The sequence below is a fragment of the Polypterus senegalus genome, chromosome 15 (assembly GCF_016835505.1).
Source record: "Polypterus senegalus isolate Bchr_013 chromosome 15, ASM1683550v1, whole genome shotgun sequence".
NCBI classification, from domain to species: domain Eukaryota; kingdom Metazoa; phylum Chordata; class Cladistia; order Polypteriformes; family Polypteridae; genus Polypterus; species Polypterus senegalus.
Genome location: NC_053168.1, coordinates 10462298 through 10475320, shown reverse-complemented (window position 1 = coordinate 10475320; position 13023 = coordinate 10462298). Strand labels below are relative to the sequence as shown.

Genomic DNA, 13023 nt, shown 5'->3' with positions numbered 1-13023 from the left:
TTTGGACAATTTTAAATGAGATAAATCTTGAGATGGGTGGCATGGTGGTGCAGTGGGTAGCGCTGCTGCCTCGCAGCTAGGAGACCCGGGTTGCATGTTCTCCCTGTGTCTGCATGGGTTTCCTCCCACAGTCCAAAGACATGCAGGTTAGGTGTATTGGTGTTTCTAAAATTGGCCCTAGTGTGTGTTTGGTGTGTGTGTGTGTGTGTGCCCTGCAGTAGGATGGCGCCCCGCCCGGGATTTGTTTCCTGCCTTGCACCCTGTGTTGGCTGGGATTTGCTCCAGCAGACCCCCGTGACCCTGTAGTTAGGATATAGCAGGTTGGATATTGGTTGGATGGATGATTGTATGCTTTGCGCATATGGAGCTTGAGTGTATTCTGGGCATGGCTGCCTTCCACTCCTTTTCTGAAATACTGAGTGACAGATCCTTTCACCAATGTACTCTGCAGTCTTTGAAAAGGAGGGACTTCAAATTATTTTTATAAATTGTAGAGGTGCTATCCAAGTCTTCAAGACTGATCAATATTTCTTCTGGAATAGAACAATCTATCTATCTATCTATCTATCTATCTATCTATCTATCTATCTATCTATCTATCTATCTATCTATCTATCTATAATATAGTGCCTTTCATATCTATCTATCTATCTATCTATCTATCTATCTATCTATCTATCTATCTATCTATCTATCTATCTATCTATCTATCATGTTGTGCTTCTCCTCTCTGTATATCTTTGAAATAAGCAGGGCCCATTTATAAAGTTAAGTTTCTTTAGCAGCGCTTTTAGAAGTTCTCTTTTCACTAAGAAGCCACGGCCACTAAAGAGGAAATGGGAAACACACGCTAAGCACTGCAGTCTCCCAGCTGAACTTACACATCGTCCTTCTACGTATTTTACTGAATTTGCTCTCCCATCTATCTATTATACTATATAGTGCCTTTCATATCTATCTATCTATCTATCTATCTATCTATCTATCTATCTATCTATCTATCTATCTATCTATCTATCTATCTATCTATCTATCTATCTATCATGTTGTGCTTCTCCTCTCTGTATATCTTTGAAATAAGCAGGGCCCATTTATAAAGTTAAGTTTCTTTAGCAGCGCTTTTAGAAGTTCTCTTTTCACTAAGAAGCCACGGCCACTAAAGAGGAAATGGGAAACACACGCTAAGCACTGCAGTCTCCCAGCTGAACTTACACATCGTCCTTCTACGTATTTTACTGAATTTGCTCTCCCATCTATCTATTATACTATATAGTGCCTTTCATATCTATCTATCTATCTATCTATCTATCTATCTATCTATCTATCTATCTATCTATCTATCTATCTATCTATCTATCTATCTATCTATCTATCTATCTATCTATCTATCTATCTAGTGGCTCTGAGGCTAGGGATCTGCACTAGCAATAAGAAGGTTGCCAGTTCAAATCCTGTAAATGCCAATAGGGACTCTGCTCTGTTGGGCCCTTGAGCAAGGCCCTTAACCTGCAATTGCTGAGCATTTTAAATAGTGAGAAAAGTGCTATATAAATGCAAAGAATTATTATCTATCTATCTATCTTTAATATTGTGCCTTTCATATCTATCTATCTATCTATCTATCTATCTATCTATCTATCTATCTATCTATCTATCTATCTATCTATCTATCTATCTATCTATTATATAGCACCTTTAACTGTAGGTAAGTCTGAAATGTTTTGAGTTTGCTATTCTCAAGAAGCATCTGCTGATGTGAAGGATGCCTCGCAAGTAAAAAGATCTCTGATTATCTGCCACTATGAATTGTTGATTTCCATAAAGCTGGAAATGCTTACTAAGTCATTTTAAAGAGTTTAGGTATTCGTCAGTATGCAGTTAAACAAACTGTGTGTGTAAATGGAGATGATTTAGCTGTGTGGCTGCTCTCCCTAGAAGTGGTTGGCCAGCCAAGATAACTCCAAAGACCCAACACAGAATACATAAAGAGGTAAGAAAGAACCCTAAAGTAAGACCTAAAGGCCTGGTGGAATCACTGGAGCAGGTGAACATCTCAGAGTGAGTCTCATAAGTCTCCATAAATAACCAACCCCACTCCACACCTCAAGTTTATTAACCACCACCTTGACGCTCCACAACACTATTGGGAAAAAGGTTTTGGAGTGATGAAACTCAGGTTGATTTGTGCAGCAGCACATACAGTAAGTCCTACAAAGGGCACAAAGAATCAACATGAGCACAGCATCCCAGTGGTGAAGTACAGTGGAGGGAGCCTCAGGATTTTGGGGCTGCTTTGCTGACTCAGGGTCTGGACAACTTGTTATCATCATGGGGTAAATGAATTCCCTGGTTTATTGAGGTATCCTACAAAATAATGTCAGGATAGCCGCCCAATTTGGCTGAAGCTCAGTAGAAGATTTAATGATGCCGAAGGACACTGGCCCTAAATATCAAAGTAAATCTTCTACAAAGTGGCTTCAGTCCACCTTTTGGAGTGATGCAGTCAGAATGCAGACCTTAACCCGATGGAGACACTATGGAATGACCAAAACAGCCATTCACACCAAATATCATAAGAATATGACTGAGCTGAAACAGTTCTGTAAGGAAAATTGGGCCACATTTTCTCCTGAACATTGTGCAGGTCTGCTCTGCAGCTACCAGAATCACATCTTAGAGGTTATTGAAACCAAAGGAGATCCAACCAGTCATGAAATCCAAGGGTTCATTTACTTTTTCCACAGCACGTTGTGAATGTTTGATGGGTGTCCTCAATAAAGACATGAAGGATTTGAAATATTTGTGTGTTAAACATGTTGTGATTGTCTATACATGTGACTGAGATGAAGATCCGATCACATTTTATGATCAGTTAATTCCAAAAGGTCCTCATACTTTTCTTTCCACTCTACGTATCACAGCCTAACCACTCGGACCTCTCAGGAGTTTCCACTTCCACCTCAGCTTGACCTGCACAGTTAAATGACCCCCTGCTGTCTCTCTGTTTCTTTCCCCCCTAAACCAATGGACAGACATGATGGTCAAGAAGTTTACACTTTGGACTGACGATGTTTCAGCTGATGGCGCTCTTGTTTCTGACTTTCATGCCAGTATCACCCTTGGCACAGTTCCTCATGAAACATCAGGAGGTCAAAGCTCCTGCAAAACCTGTCCCATCACTTTACGGAAAGACTCAGTCTGGCCTAAAGCATGATGGGATGTTTGTTGCTTTATTATCTCAATGACAGCCCCCACGTTAGACCACCAGATTCATCCCTCATTTTCTCAAGTGTTTCCCTCGTTCTGTCCATTTTCTCAAGGTGAATTAGCAGATCTCAAGCAGCCATTGAATCAAAATGTACAGTTGTAGCCAAACGTTCTGAGAATGACACAAATATTAATTTTCACAATGTCTGCTGCCTTGCTGTTTATGATGGCAATTTGCATCGACTCCAGAATGTTGTCATGAGGCACATCAAAACCCTGCTGCCCCCCTCACTGGACCCCCTGCAGTTTGCTTATTGCTGGAACCATTCAACAGATGACACAATAGCCACCACTCTCCATTAGGCTCTCGCTCATCTGGACAATAAGGACACATATGTTCGAATGCTGTTTATCGACTTCAGCTCAGCATTCAACACGATCATTCCTCAGCAACTGAAGGAAAAGCTGAGCCTGCTGGGACTGAACACCTCCCTCTGTAACTGGATTCTGGACTTCCTGACTGAGAGACCTCAGTCAGTCAGGATTGGAAACAATATCTCCAGAAGCACCACACTGAGCACTGGAGCTCCTCAAGGCTGTGTGCTCAGTCCATTGTTGTTCACACTGCTGACTCATGACTGTGCAGCAATGCTCAGCTCTAATCACATCATAAAATTCGCCGATGACACGACTGTGGTGGGTCTCATCAGCAACAACAATGAGTCAGCATACAGAGAGGAGGTGTAGCCGTTAACGGACTGGTGTAAAACCAATAACCAGTCTCTGAATGTAGACAAAACAAAGGAGATAATTGTTGACTTTAGGAAGACTAAGAGTGACCATCTGACACTGAACATTGATGGCTCAACTGTGGAGGTTGTCAATAGCACCAAATTCCTGGGTGTTCACCTGGCATTGAACCTCACCTGGACCCACAACACCAGCTCTTTAGCCAAGAAAGTCAGCAGCGGCTCTACTTCCTTCGTTAGGCTGAGGGAAGACCATCTTCCACCAGCTACTCTAACAACATTCTACAGAGGAACCATAGAGAGCATCCTGAGCAACTGCATCACTGTCTGGTTTGGAAATTGCACGGTCAGGGATTGCAAAGCCCTACAACAGATAGTGAAGACAGCTGAGAAGATCATCGGTGTTTGTCCTCCTTCCATTATGGAAATTTACACCAAGCGCTGCATCTGCAAAGCCACCAGCATTGTGAATGGCCCAACACACCCTTCACATTCACTGTTTACACTCCTGCCATTGGGAAAAAGGTGCCGAAGCTTTTGGGCCCTCACCACCAGAATGTGGAACAGTTTCTTCCCTGAAGCAGTCAGACTCCTGAACACTCATGGACCGGCCTGATATCTGATATATGGTGATCTGCTCTGCAATGACTCACATGGACCTTGTTATATATTATGTGTCTTTATATTATGTTCCGTGGATTCTATGTTCTTTGTGAATTTCCCCTTGGGATTAATAAAGTATCTATCTATCTATCTATCTATCTATCTATCTATCTATCTATCTATCTATCTATCTATCTATCTATCTATCTATCTATCTATCTATCTATCTATCTATCTATCTATCTATCTATCTATCTTGTCCTGTGTTTTCTGTAGCACCATGGTCCTAGAGGAACGTTGTTTCGTTTTACTGTAGGCTGTACTACTGTATATGGATGAAATGACAAGAAATACTCTTGAACTTGATGTCAGCCCTGCCACAAAAGGACCTGCTGGCATCATTTCAGTGATCCACGGTTAAGAGTGTCGACGAGGACAAGGCTGGAGGTTGCTCTGTCATGCTGAATGAGTTAGAACAGAGAGGTTCAGTTGTTGTGAAGAAGGCTTCAGTGTGCCCAAGAAAGTCCAGCTAGTGCCAGGACCGTTTCCTAAAGGTGATTCAGCTGCGGGCACCGGCAGGGCAAAGCTTGCTCAGGAATGACAGCAGGCAGGTGTGAGTAATGGCGAAGACTTTTGGAGGATAGATAGATAGATAGATAGATAGATAGATAGATAGATAGATAGATAGATAGATAGATACGAATGGCATTATATAATAGATAGATAGATAGATAGATAGATAGATAGATAGATAGATAGATAGATAGATAGATAGATAGATAGATAGATAGATACTTTATTAATCCCATGGCATGGTGGGTGTCAAGAAGGGCAGCAAAGAAGCCAAGAAAAACATCAGGGACAGACTGACATTCTGAGATTGGACTGCTGAGGACTGCTGTGGTCAAGTCATCTTCTCGGATGAATCCCCTTTCCGATAGTCCAGAGAAGACAAGGTGAGCAGCTCTGTGACGCTGCGGGTTCACTCCACACTCCCAACATCCCTATGGGAGTCCTGAACCCAACACCGTCGATAATGTCACCAAGATGAGCTGACAAGTGAGGACAAATCTCATATGAAGCCAGGGGATATATACAAAAGTGCAATAGTGCTTTTATTAAAACAATCATCAAAACCAAAAAAAAGTGCAGTGCATCAAATTCAATAAATATTCCTTAAAACCAGTGTCCAGTGGGGCTAAAACAATAAATAAAATCGGAGGTTAATACGCAGTCTCTCTCACTCATTACTCTCCGGCCCACCTCCGTCTTTCTTTCTCTACGGCTCACCCATTGCTCTCGCAGCCAGCAGAGACCCAACAGCCACGAGCTCCTTCTGCCAACCTCCGTCTTGGCATCCTTTCGGAAGTCACTGCCAGACCTTCGGGGTCGGCACTCCTCCCTTCATCCTTCGCGCTCCCGAAGTCGCTCCTCGTATCCCTCGGGAGGACACCTACCTTGCTCACCCCACTCATTCAAACTTTCAGTGGGGCAAACTAGCCCCTAGAACGCCACCAACAAACGCTCCTCCGCGGGGCCCCAGCTCGTTCGTCTCCTCCTTACAGGTAGCCAGATCCTCCTGCTTAGACTGCCTTTCTCACGTCCTTTAACTTCCATTTTCCTTTCTTCCCGATCGATCTCTCTCCTTCCATTTCTAGCTCCCTCCTCTCCTGGTGTCGACCCGTATACATATATATATACATATCTCCACGCACCGCAGGAAGCCAATGAGGCACGGATTTAAAACTTGGCCTTGTTTGTTGGACGCCGCGGACCCGCTGTACCACAAGCGCTACCATCAGTCCTGTGTCAGGCAAACAGTAAAGCAACCTGAGACCATTCATGTCACGTGGGGTTGCTTCTCATCCAAGGCAGTGCAGGGCTCACTCACCATTTGGCCTAAGAACACAGCCATGAAAAAGGAATGGAACCAAAACATCATCTGAGAGCAACTTCTCCCAACCATCCAAGAATAGTTTGGTGATCCACAATGCCTTTCCCAACATGATGGAGCACCGGGCCATAAGGCAAAAGTGACAACTAAGTGGGTCCATGGCCAGGAAACTCCCCACTGAGAACTTGTGGTCCATCCTCAAGAGGCGAGTAGACAAACAAAAAGCCAGCAATTCTGACAAACTGCAAGCATTGAATGGGCTGCCATCAGGCAGGATTGGCCCAGAAGTTGATTGCCAGCATTCCAGGGTGAATTGCAGAGGTCTTGATAAATAACGAAGCGCCAGCACTGCAAATATTGGCTCTGCGCATAAATTTAATTGTCAATAAATCCATCCATCCATTATCCAACCCGCTATATCCTAACTACAGGGTCACGGGGGTCTGCTGGAGCCAATCCCAGCCAACACAGGGCAGGAAACTAACCCCAGGCAGGGTGCCAACCCACCACAGGGCACACACACACACACCAAGCACAATTTAGTATCACCAATGCACCAAACCTGCATGTCTTTGGAATGTGGGAGGAAACCCACGCAGACACGACACGGGGAGAACATGCAAACTCCATGCAGTGAGGACCCGGGAAGCAAACCCAGGTCTCCTTACTGCGAGGCAGCAGCGCCACCCACTACGCCACCTTGCAGCCCTAACTGTCAATAAATGCCTTTGAAATGAACTGCTTGTAATTCTACTTCAGTGTACCATTGAAACATCTGACAGAAAGATCTAAAAACACTGAAGCAGCAAACTTGGGTCATTGTCAAAACTTATAGCCTATGACTGTATTCACACCAGAAAAAGCAAAGCCAAACAAAAAAAGGTGCAAATACCTGCTTGTGTGGCGTCAGCGTTGTGAGAGTCATTCGCTGGTCAAGAGGTCTGTGATCGTTGGCAACTCGAACAGCAGTAGATTTGTCACAACTTCCCTTTCGCGTGAGTATTTTATGCTGTCCATGAGCCTCCGCAAGGCTTTTTACCAAAAAAAAAAAAAAAGAAGTTAAAAAAGGGCACTGAAAGGAAAATCACAAAACTCAGATTGGAGCAACAAGCTAACAAAAATAAATGTCAGACAAGAAAAAAAGGAAGAGTTGTGGCACGGTGAGGGTGTTGTGGTATCAGAGATCTAGGATTCAGATCACAACAATGGAAAAGTGCCGTGGGCATCATGGCCATCAGTGCTGCCACCTGACAGATCCAGTTCCATGTGGACAGTCTCAGAACCACCCAAAAAAGACATAAATCACTTGCAACGAGTGCAGAATGCAGCTGCTAGAATCTTAACTAGGAAAAGAAAATCCGAGCACATTTCTCCAGTTTTGATGTCACTACACTGGTTGCCTGTGTCATTCAGGATTGACTTTAAAATTCTGCTTATGGGTTATAAAGCCTTAAATAATCTCCCTCCATCTTATATATCGGAATGTCTGACATCTTATATTCCAAATCATAACCTCAGATCCTCAAATGAGTGTCTCCTTAGAATTCCAAGAACAAAACTTAAAAGAAGTGGTGAGGCGGGCGGCCTTCTGCTGTTATGCACCTAAAATCTGGAATAGCCTGCCAATAGGAATTCGCCAGGCTGATACAGTAGAGCACTTTAAAACACTGCTGAAAACACATTACAGTAATCCCTCCTCGATCGCGGGTTGCGTTCCAGACCGACCCCCAGCGATAGGTGAAAATCCGCGAAGTAGAAACCATATGTTTGTGTAGTTATTTTTATATATTTTAAGCCCTTATAAACTCTCCCACACTGTTAACATTATTAGAGCCCTCTAGACATGAAATAACACCCATTAGTCAAACGTTTAAACTGTGCTCCATGACAAGACAGAGATGGCAGTTCTTTCTCACAATTAAAAGAAAGCAAATATATCTTATCTTTAAAGGAGCCGTCAGAGCAGAAAATATCAGAGAGAGCCGAAAGAAAAGCAAACAATCAAAAAATCAATACATGCTTTTAAGTATACAGAAGCACCGCGATAAAGCGGCATTTTGTAGAAGAGCGTCCGTGTCCTCTGTGCAAACAGCCCCTCTGCTCACACTCCCTCCGTCAGGCAGAGAGAGTGAGAGAGACAGAGAAAAGCAAACAAGCACCGCACGGGAAGCATATCTTGTCTATGTGACCACCATCATCATCAAGCCCTTCCGTGAAAACCCTAAATCCAAAGTGGGCTGTTTCATTTATGTTAGGTAGATTGCCCAGAGGGCACTGGGCAGTCTCATGGTCTGAATCTCTGAAGATTTTATTTTTTTCTCCAGCCGTCTGGAGTTTTTTTTGTTTTTTCTGTCCCCCCTGGCCATTGGACCTTACTCTTATTCTATGTTAATTAATGTTGACTTATTTTATTTTCTTACTGTGTCTTTTATTTTTCTATTCTTTATTATGTAAAGCACTTTGAGCTACTGTTTGTATGAAAATGTGCTATAGAAATAAATGTTGTTGTTGTTGCTATATAACCTGGCATTCTTACAAAATAACCTCAAGTCGAGTTTTGAAAGTCCCTAAAGTCTTACTGTCTACCACACTACTTGGTCGCTTATTCCAAGTGTCTGTGTAAAGAAAAACCTCCTACTGTTTGTGTGACGTTGACTCTTCACAAGTTTCCAGCTGTGTCCCCATGTTCTTGATGAACTCATTTTAAAGTCACCGTCTCTATTCACTGCACTAACTCCCTTTATAATTCTAAACACTTCACTCAGGTCTCCTCTTCATCTCCTGTAAAGGCTCAGCTCTTTTAATCTTTCCTCATAACTCATCCCCTGTAGCCCTGGAATCAGCCTAGTTGCTCTTCTCTGAACTTTCTCTTGTGCTGTTATGTCCTTTCGTAGCCCTTTTTGAGACCTCACCAGTGTGTTATAGACATTGAGCAGAACCTCCTGTGACTTGCACTCCACACATCAAGGCGCTATATAACCTGACATTCTGTTAGCCTTCTTAATGGCTTCTGAAGACTGTCAGGAAGTCGGTATCTTAGAGTCCACTATGACTCCTAAATCCTTCTCATAAGGTGGACTCACACATGACTGTCTTTGTAAAGGTAGGATGTCACGGTTATTCTTGCTATAAAAAGACACACTGCAGCAGTGCGTGAAGAAGTGAAGAGCAGACCACCCAGGTGCATCCCAGGATTTAGGGTCATGTCTTAACCCCTGTAGTTTAATTAATCCCACGTAATTCAATTTTAGGGGCACTCCAAGCTGAAATCAGCTCTGGGGTGGCAGCAGACTTAAAATAATTTCACTCAAATGATTGCTTTGCTTCCTCAGCAATGAGACAACGTCATACCCAGGGTGTAAATGCCAAGTACATGAATCATTTTAAAATTCGTAAAGGAAATGTGGTAAAAATTTACTTGGATGCCTAAGGGTTGTGGCTTTTGGGGTCAGGATTAGTAACTTGAGTTAATCTGTCGACTTCGGCTCGGTTCTCCTTTTCACTCTGACCAAGGCCTGCCTCAGGGGGCCACATGATCCGCGCGTTGTCATCTGCACGCTGGCTTCTCCTTGGAGCAAGGAGGGTCCCACTCTCTAAGGCGGGTCCCGTCTGCCTGTGTCAGTTCCCCTCTGTAAGGCACATGGGAGTTATTTAAAGTCACCAGAGTGACTAGTTTCACTTCATCAAGTGGAAGTAGAAGCTGCGCCCATTTCATCAGTTCTTGAATTGTCTTTGTTAAATGGCATCAGCCAGAGCTTGGCATTGTTCACGGTAATCGCATTGGAATTCAAAACCTTCTTGATAAAACAGCAGGATGTCACTTACTTTTTGCTTCTGCTCGGGTTATCCCCCCAGGAGGAATTAGGGAACAACAAAATGCATTGAAAAGCCAAACTCCTATTTGTATGAAATGCTATTTATTTTTAATAAAATCAATAAAATAAAAAAAATGGAAAGATGTCCAGCAGGTTAGGGTGATAAAGGATAAAGATGGAAACGTACTCACAAGCGAGGAGAGTGTGTTGAGCAGATGGAAAGAGTACTTTGAGAGGCTGATGAATGAAGAGAACAAGAGAGAGAAGAGGTTGGATGATGTGGAGATAGTGAATCAGGAAGTGCAACAGATTAGCAAGGAGGAAGTAATGACAGCTATGAAGAGGATGAAGAATGGAAAGGCCATTGGTCCAGATGGCATACCTATGGAAGCATGAAGATGTTTAGCAGAGACGGCAGTGGCGTTTTTAACCAGATTGTTTAATGGAATCTTGGAAAGTGAGAAGTGTACTGGTGCCGATATTTAAGAATAAGGGGGATGTGCAGGACTGCAGTAACAACGGGAGAATAAAATTGATGAGCCACAGCATGAAGTTATGGGAAAGAGAAGTGGAAGCTCGGTTAAGAAGGGAGGTGATGATTAGTGAGAAGCAGGATGGTTTCATGCCAAGAAAGAGCACCACAGATGCAATGTTGGCTCTGAGGATGTTGATGGAGAAGTTTAGAGAAGACCAGAAGGAGTTGCATTGCGTCTTTGTGGACCTGGAGAAAGCATATGACACGGTGACTGAGAGGAGCTGTGGTATTGTATGAGGAAGTCGGGAGTGGCAGAGAAGTATGTAAGAGTTGTACAGGATATGTATGAGGGAAGTGTGACAGTGGTGAGGTCTGCAGTAGGAGTGATGGATGTGGGATTACATCAGGGATCGGCTCTGAGCCCTTTCTTATTTGAAATGGTGATGGACAGGTTGACAGACAAGATGAGACAGGAGTCCCTGTGGACTATGATGTTTGCTGATGAAATTATGATCTGTAGCGAGAGTAGGTAACAGGTTGAGGAGACCCTGGAGAGGAATGAAGGTCAGTAGGACCACCAAGACAGAATACATGTATGTGAATGAGAGGGAGGTCAGTGGAATGGTGAGATGCAGGGAGTAGAGCTGGTGAAGGTGGATGAGTTTAAATACTTGAGATCAACAGTACAGAGTAATGGGGATTGTAGAAGAGAGGTGAAGAAGAGAGTGCAGGAAGGGTGGAGTGGGTGGAGAAGAGTGTCAGGAGTGATTTGTGACAGACGGGTATCAGCAAGAGTGAAAGGGAAGGTCTACAGGACGGTAGTGAGACCAGCTATGTTATATGGGCTGGAGACGGTGGCACTGACCAGAAAACAGGAGACAGAGCTGGAGGTAGCAGAGTTAAAGATGCTAAGATTTGCATTGGGTGTGACGAGGATGGATAGGATTAGAAATGAGGACATTAGAGGGTCAGCTCAAGTTGGACTGTTGGGAGACAAAGTCAGAGAGGCGAGATTTTTGTTGGTTTAGATATGTGCAGAGGAGAGATGCTGAGTATACTGGGAGAAGGGTGATAAGGATAAAGCTTCCAGGAAAGAGGAGAAGAGGAAGGTCTAAGAGGAGGTTTATGAATGTAATGAGAGGGGACATACAGGTGATGGGTGTGACAGAGCAAGATGATGAGGACAGGAAGATATGGAAGAAGATGATCCGCTGTGTCAGCCCCTGATAGGAGCAGCCGAAAAAAGAAGAAGAAAATAAAAAAAAAGAAAAAATAACCAAACTCTGACAGAGCAAACACCTTAAAATACACTGTTTGTGAACTGACCATGAATTAGTGCATCCAGCAGGGAGCGCTAGCTCCACAAAAGGGTCAAGGTCAATCAATGGGAAACTCACACTGTGGAAGTGTCATTCTGCTTAGCGTCGCCTCAAAATTACAACGGTGACAAAATTTACCAAAATGGCATCTCAAATCAATCACAAGAACAACAACATTTATTTCTATACTTCCAAGTCATGTGAAAGTCCATTATAACAGGGAGCTTGACCCCAGTAGGGCTGCTCTACCGGACTACATCTCCCAGCATGACCTGCTGGCTTCCAACTGGGCACTGATACCCAGGGCCTCTGCCATCTAATGTGCTGGGGGAGTCAAAAACTCCCAGCGGCGTCTTCTCTTTTCTGTGGGCTGTCCATCCATTCCTTTAGGTCCTTCCTTCCAGGTCTGATCCACTTCTCCTCCCCGGTTGGGATGTTTGTCTGCCTGTTAGGAGCATTCTGTCCGGGTAAGGAATGTCTGAGATGCCCGTCCAGCCCATGCGGCATCTACAATCTATAATCAAGCACTGGCAATACAGACTTTTAAAAGTGGAACAAGTTGCTATCTCCTGCTGAAGATAGCCTGTGACACCACCGTCATTGGATCTGTGGCAAATGTGATGTCAAATCATTTATGTAGGAAATAGAAGTGAAGTCTGAATAAATGAGTCAAGGAGACACGGAGTACTCAAAGAGGACAAAAAATAACGGGTGCCTCCATAGTCATGGCATTGATAAAAAGAATTGTAGATGAAGAGGAGGAACAAGAGGAAGATGAAGGAGGGAAGTTCTAATGAGCCTTAAAGAGGTGATGGTGATTCAGCCATGGGGTGGGGGGCACTCAAGAGCACAAGGACCCTCCCACGGTGCCCTTCAGAATATCTGAGACATAGACACCTTTCTTTCTTAATTACCACCCCCCAACTCCCCAGTTAAAAATTACAAATCAAACCATTCAGAC

The 13023-nt window shown here is 43.7% G+C and overlaps 1 protein-coding gene across 1 annotated transcript in view; it reads right to left on the bottom strand.

The window, feature by feature from the left end:
• The window catches only part of LOC120515896 (C-C chemokine receptor type 4-like), a 72694-nt gene extending 65289 nt beyond the window's left edge, over positions 1–7405 (bottom strand). The window contains exon 1 of the mRNA XM_039737256.1: positions 7346–7405. The gene's annotated coding sequence lies outside the window, so the exon portion shown is untranslated. The remainder of the gene's footprint in view (positions 1–7345) is intronic.
• Positions 7406–13023: the final 5618 nt, after the last annotated feature.